The sequence below is a fragment of the Macadamia integrifolia genome, chromosome 7 (assembly GCF_013358625.1).
Source record: "Macadamia integrifolia cultivar HAES 741 chromosome 7, SCU_Mint_v3, whole genome shotgun sequence".
In the NCBI taxonomy this organism is placed as follows: Eukaryota; Viridiplantae; Streptophyta; class Magnoliopsida; order Proteales; family Proteaceae; genus Macadamia; species Macadamia integrifolia.
Window position 1 is genome coordinate 23472316 of NC_056563.1, and position 6918 is coordinate 23479233.

General features: G+C 37.7%; 1 long non-coding RNA gene and 2 other non-coding genes across 3 annotated transcripts; all 3 read right to left on the reverse strand.

Moving 5' to 3' along the window:
- Nucleotides 1-1248: 1248 nt before the first annotated feature.
- Nucleotides 1249-6592, reverse strand: LOC122083153. The gene is made up of 2 exons (XR_006141574.1): nt 6537-6592; nt 1249-2795 (listed from the first exon to the last, which is right to left on the reverse strand). It is a non-coding gene; the product is annotated as an uncharacterized LOC122083153 (long non-coding RNA).
- Nucleotides 5803-5880, reverse strand: LOC122085284. Its single transcript, XR_006142065.1, has one exon. It is a non-coding gene; the product is annotated as a small nucleolar RNA Z195/SNORD33/SNORD32 family (small nucleolar RNA).
- LOC122085293 lies at nt 6272-6394 on the reverse strand. The gene has a single exon (XR_006142072.1). It is a non-coding gene; the product is annotated as a small nucleolar RNA SNORD14 (small nucleolar RNA).
- Nucleotides 6593-6918: the final 326 nt, after the last annotated feature.

Consider the following 6918-nt stretch of genomic DNA (forward strand, 5'->3'; position numbering starts at 1 on the left):
AAAAAAAAAAAAAAAAAAAAACCATGGTGAGAGACAGACACTGATTTGGGTAGTTTTATAATACCCATATTCGTTTTGGATAAATCTGTTGAAACAAAGATTGAATGGATAATTTAGTAAAGTGACACTAGGGGTGTCAACCGGTCGGGCCGATCTTGGTCGGGCTAGTCAGGTTTGACCACTTGGAAGCCTTGCACCGTGAAGGCCCGTTTAAACAGGCCTAGCTTTAGGGGGCATGGTATGGTTTATAATCAGGCCGGTTGATGTTGGTATTTAATCGGGCCTTAACCAGGCTATGGATTATTTAGGTCTAAACAGACTTTAAATGTGCCTACCCTAAAATTATTTTCTTAAGTGAGTTGAAGGGCCAGCAATATCTCATGCTAAATAAGAGAAGTGATATGAGATTATGGCTGTTTCTTTAAAAGGAAAAAAAAAGAAGAGATTATAACCATTACAACTTACAAAACAAAGATTAATTAAATCAAATCTAATTACAAAGCAAAGGGTAAGAAAGTTTAATTAATTTCTTACTAGTAATGGAAAAATAGGAATTTTATGTAGTATTAAAAGGGTTGGATTAGGTTGGGCTACAACGAATCAAATCAAACCGGGCATATAAATGTGTCGGTTCAGTCGGATGCTTGACAGGCTAGCTACCTGCACCGTGAACACCCATTTAATAAATGTCGGGCTGGGTTGGGCCTATTGGTGCGGGCTTAGAATTGACACCGCCAAGTGAAACCCATTTATAGGTAATCTTGTAATTTCCCCATATTATTATTGCTCATAAAGATTATGATTTTGAAGTACCACATGGGTAAGCAGAGATTGATGACTTAAAAGTCAGATACGTCTAAAGCCTATGATAGGGGTTTGCATGAGGTTTTCTTAGGGCCATCTTTGAGTTTTTAGGGTGCAATCTACAATGGTGCGACATAATTAGTAATCTTATGTCAAACATGTTCTTATTCTGTTAAGCTACTAGTAATAGCTTTTGCTTTTTAATTCTCAAATTCTCAAACGGCATTTCTCAAGGGTGTCTGCTCAATCCTTATACTTTCATTCTTGTAACGGAAGGTACATTTAAACTTCTCAATGTCCATTGTGAACATCTTTAAAAGAATTAAATTGAGGGAGAAACTCCTGGTGGTTGTCATCATTTGCCTTTTACTGGATGATATTCTGATCTTTTGAGAATAATGCATATAGTTTTCAAGCTATTTTGAGCGTTTTTCAGGACTTGTCTGGATTCTGAAAAACAAATCAATTTCTTCTAAAGTTGTAATTTTAGTACAGGCAATAGTGCTTAACATTACTAGGGTGCCACCAATGGAGAATGACTAATCTTTTCTGACATTTTACCTCTTTCTCTATGCATCTCCCTCCTCCCTTCAATTGTCACGCCGCACCACCCTCTCTCGATGCCACATATAAGCAAAGGGTTCTAACCCTTGCACTTTGATCTTTGTTTTGTCTTGACTATGAAAGTACCTTTGAAGAGCATTAAAGCATGCATTCTTTTTGCTCCCTCTTAGTCACCCATGCAGTTATTCTTTGGGAGATCTGGAAGAGAAGAAATGCCATAGCCTTTCTATGTTTCCTGCAGCCGTTCTCCACCTGGTGGAATATGATTCATCGATTGGTTACAAAGGCCCTTGAAGTTCTAGCTTCTACGACCCCTTCTACATCCCCCCCTCAACAGTCTCTTGCACCTATTCCAACATCCTTCTCCATCTACTTGGACACTTCCTTTTCCATAAAGCCTCGGCAATGGGATTGGGAGTTCTAGTTCTTGATTCTGGTGTTCACCTCTATATGGTGACTACTGACCATGGCTTCCCTTCCTCTCATTTTGTGAGGGAATCCTTGGTTCTTCAGCTAGGTCTCAAGTTTGCTATTACAATGGGCCCTCAACGGGTGTCACTGACAAAGATTGATTCACTGCCTCCTTGATAAGTCCTCCCCACCTCCAGTTGATGCTTTACCTGTTGATAAGTCCTCCCCACCTCCAGTTGAGGCTTTACCTGTTGTGAAGGATATTAGAGGTCTTCTTCACTCCCTTGAGGCTTTTGATTATTTTATTAATAAAAATTATAATGTTCTCTGAGTGACCTCCTAAACATTGTAGCTATCATTTTGCCCAATGTGGTTAATGAATCCCCTCCCTGAGGGTCTTTTGCTCCAGAAAAAAAAAAGACATTAAAGAAAAATAAATTATATTATTATTTAATAGTTATCTTAAAAACATAATTTTCAAATGCTTTTTGTCCAGTTTACGGTCAAATTTTGACTGTGTTGTCCATATGTTTCACTCTATCATGTGATATACCGATATTATTTAAGCTGTGGTTCTTAAAAGTAATTGTTTCTATCACCCTTAAATACTTTACGGAAGAAGGTTCTCTGAGCAATGAGAGAACTCAACACCCTTTCACAATGATTTTCTTAATATAAATAAGAATTCCATGTGAGAGACTAGAAGAACCTTTCCACATTGTTTATTTAGTACAATCAGTGGAATCACTGGTAAGTATCTGATTATCATGGTAGAAACATCACCATCCTACCACTTACCATCATTATACACTTTAACCATCAGGCACAACTCGAATGATGGAAACTTGGCCTTTCTCAAGGGCAAACATCAAGGACTGTTATTAGGCACAACTGTTACTACCAGTATTTCCCCTTGAGAATAACAAATCTTGATTTTATTTTTTGGTAGAAAATAACATATATAGCTTTTATGTTTCCAAATCTCTCTCATTCGAATTGTGCACTTGGCCCATATACTGAGAGGGAGAGAAAAACCTTGTTAATCAAAGTATTTGAAATGTAAAATCCCATCAACCGAAGATTATGCAGTTGATAAGAACCAAAAAGGAATTTTTGTCTCAAAATCCAACCAACTAAAAGAATATTTTCTTATTAGTATAACCAACAAACCAAATGATTATATTAATCCACTCTTCACATGTAATGATGTAATGGTGGAGCATTATTCAATCAGTCCAAGCATGGAGGAATAAAACAGGTATCTACAAACAAGACACATTAAATTCCATTTCAACATTCAGAAGGAAGCCACTATTGTGAACTTCACACACCTTCTCACTATTGTGGGGATCATTCACATCCCCACTCCTCCCATCCGATCAGAGTATAGGGGGAAGGGGTTTCCTCTTAACATCCAATGTATGAGAAGAAAGGGTGATGAAGACATTAAACAATCAAATAGAGGTTTTAAATGGAAGAGATATAGAAAGTGTGATCCATAACGTGTGAAGGGGCATGTAAAGGAATCCGCACAACATCATGCGATTTTTTTTCCATAGACATGACAAAATATCCACACGCCGTCCATGTGCGGATTCCTTGGCACGCCCTCTCACATAATTGGAAAACCCACTCTCCTTCATAAATCCCCCTATTTAAGAATTCTTCGAGTACACCATACATCCAAATTAGATGATTTATAATGGGGTATTCAAAGCTGCAAACTTGGAGATTCCTACTTCTTATATTATATGGGATAGAGATCAACACACTGCTTCCTTATATTGACATCTTAAACGCCAAGCCAATAGCAAGAAATGTAAGAATTTAAAGAGTATCAATGTGTCATACAAGAAGACCCACATCTTTAATGAGGAAAGAGAAGATAAAGAGTGTCAGTCTTTGTGACAAGACATATTACACATATTATATGAAAAAATATATATATATATGCCTACAATAAACATCCTCCCACAATCACTGACACACTCTTTCCTCTTTCTCCTCAATAACCATGTGGGTCCCCCTGTAAGACGAACTGACACCCTAAAATACATTCTACCTCCTCCCTATTGGCTTGGCGTATAAGATGCCAATATACTCTGCTGCATGTCAATCCCTCTCCCATACCATATGTAGAGAAATCTGTCCACCAAACAATGAGATTGGCCTTATATTATCTCATGAATTTTTTAATCTTTTTTACACTTCTTCAAGTGCCTCTACCCTCTCCTAATGATTCAAATGGGACAAACAATAACCTCCCACAATTGATCCACTTCAAGATGTCCCCCTTACACTCATCCTCAAGTCCAGATTCTCTCACATGGGTGAAGGCCAACCATTGAAAATCTCCTCACGGCGAGTCAGTTGAGAGATTTCTATTGGAAGATCCAAAAGAATATGGGAGCTAAACCCATGCACAAGAGGAGGGTAAAATGACCACCCACACCATTTGGAAGGCAAAAAATGACCACGATGTTGATGTCACATGTGCTCCCATTGGCTCCCAGCCTCCCACTCATGAATTTAAGGGACGATATCAATATCGGTATCTACCAATAACAATCTGATACCATTCCGGATCAAATCAAAGGGTGTCAATCGATTTTCCCCTACTTTTTTAAAAAAGTACCAAGTTTTCCCATTTGGAAAGCATGCTCCAACTACAAAGGCTTGATGTTACGTTTGCTCCCATTGGCTCCCACTACAAAGACCACACTACCAAAGAGAGAGAGAACTCTTCCCTACTATTTAGTTCTCAAGGAGAACAAAAATAGGACATAAATAAAAAACTAACTTGTGTCAAAACACAGTTTGTAAAAAAAAATCCTTCCTAATAGAAGAAATTTGTATCTCATCTCAATGTGGGAACTATCCCCACATGGGATCCACCATTCATAAAATGTTCGAACCACCACTACAAGGGCCACAATTCTAAATAGAGAACTCTTCCCCTATTATTTATTATTCAAGTGAACATAAATAATAAATAAATAAACAAACTAATATATGACAACACATGGTATAGGAAAAAATATTCTTCCTAATAGAAGAAATTTGGATCTCATCTCCATGTGAGGACCATCCCCACATGGAATCCACCGTTCATAAAACGCTAGAACCACCTCTAATGCAGAAGAATAACACCATAGATGATAGATCCCAGGAGCGGACCGTCCCACATGGGGAGAGAATCCGAACTCGAAAGGAAGCTAGTATTCTTAGAGTGGGGAGAGTTTCACCACATCAACTAGTCAAATGTACTCTTTAAGTTGTGAGAGAATGTTCTAGCACACCCTTTGGTGACACATCAATTCCACTCATTATCTCCCATTAAAATAGGTCTAACGATTTGGTGGGACACAAACAAGGGGGCATTCGACAACCATTCTTCCATGAAAATGTGATTTTAGTCTCCATCATAACCTACATTTCCCAAACACAACCAATGGAGAGCTTAGAGCACCATTCATACTACAGGGCTAAAAAATAAGCAAGGAGAGAGAATGTAAGAGAGTTAGGGTCCAACGGCATGTATAACAAGGGAAAGAAACTCCATATGGATGGATGATGCTCCCTCTCACTAGTTCTCTTCTATGCTCCCTATCCTCTACTGTATGAACCATCTTCCCCACCACCAGCTAGTTGGTCAAGATGCCTCAACCATATGCCCCCTTCCTATATGCATATATACGTGTGTAGATAAATATAGCAAAAAAATGACATAATTTGTGAAAATAATAAGGGGAAATTGCCTATATTTCCTAGATAAGAAAATAAATTATTAAACTAGTATGATTTTGTTTTACACCCTACTTTACTTGTAAACCTACTTATTTTGTAATTATTTATTTTAATCTAATCGATCCAAGAAATTTTCCTAATAATAACCACTACCTATGTCACATAGAAATTGGATAATCTTACAATAAATTGCAAAGAACAATAAAGTAAGACTACAAAAATTTCAACATTCAAAGTATAACAAGGAAAAAAGGGGAAAGAGAATTTTCAGTGCAAGAGTGATCAGATGGTAGTGCATGTTTGATATTCATCATCAAATAGCAGAAAAGCTGGATTGTGATCATCACTTCTCCTTGCACATCATTTTTCCTTCACACTTCAATCATCAGAACAAAACAGCAGAAAAATCAAATAAAAAACACGGATGATTACCACATTATGAGCAGAAAAATGAATAGAAATCTCAGTTTTCGATCCAAATGAAATCAGATCTAAATTTGTAATAACCAGCAGACATCAAGAAATACTAAAATATCAACGTATTAAGAATGGCTTTGAAACTTGTTCGATGAATCGATCTAAGAAAGGGATAAAGCATAAACAATCGATTCAATCTAAAACAAAGAAATATCACATCAAAATCATCATTTCTATGCACCGTTATGAGAAGATCAGAGAGATCATTAGAACAGAAACAGAGAGGGATTAAGAAAGGGAAGATTAAGAAATATATTGTACAAGTTCGAGTCTCAGACATCCAAGGAAGGATAGGAGCAGCATAAGCTCTCAAGCCCGGCGAAGGCGAAAGCTCTTAGGCGGCCACTGCGAATGTTTGAGAAACAAGCCTTTGGACTTATCATCATCGACAAATTCACATTAACAAGAACAGAAACAAGCTTCCTCGATCGAACACAGAAATGGCAATAAATTCTAAAATCCCTCAAAAAAAAAAAAAAAAATGACGAGAATTCTTCAGAAAGATTGAAGTCTTTGAAGCAGCAAATACTTACCTCTTGCAGACTTTATCTTCGACGAAGAAGAAGAATGGAAGGAGATACACTCTATGAGTGATGAAAGAACAAAGAGAGCGTAAGATATATTTATAGGCATAAGGGTGGGTTTAGGGTTTCGATTCACAGCACGGTCGAGACTCGGGATGAATGGACCGAGTTGAACAAGTGCATGACAAAGGTGTGCACGTGCCACTTGACGGAGGGCTTTGTTTGGCACAAAATTGGGCCAGAAAACTAGGCCAGGTCTAAAAAGAATCGGCGAAGTCGACCACTAATCGCGCGATTCAGATTGGAACCGATGGTCATTGATTCAGATTTTCGACGAGTTGATACGGCCGATACTTGGATAAAACACCAGTATTGTTGAAATATTTCCTCA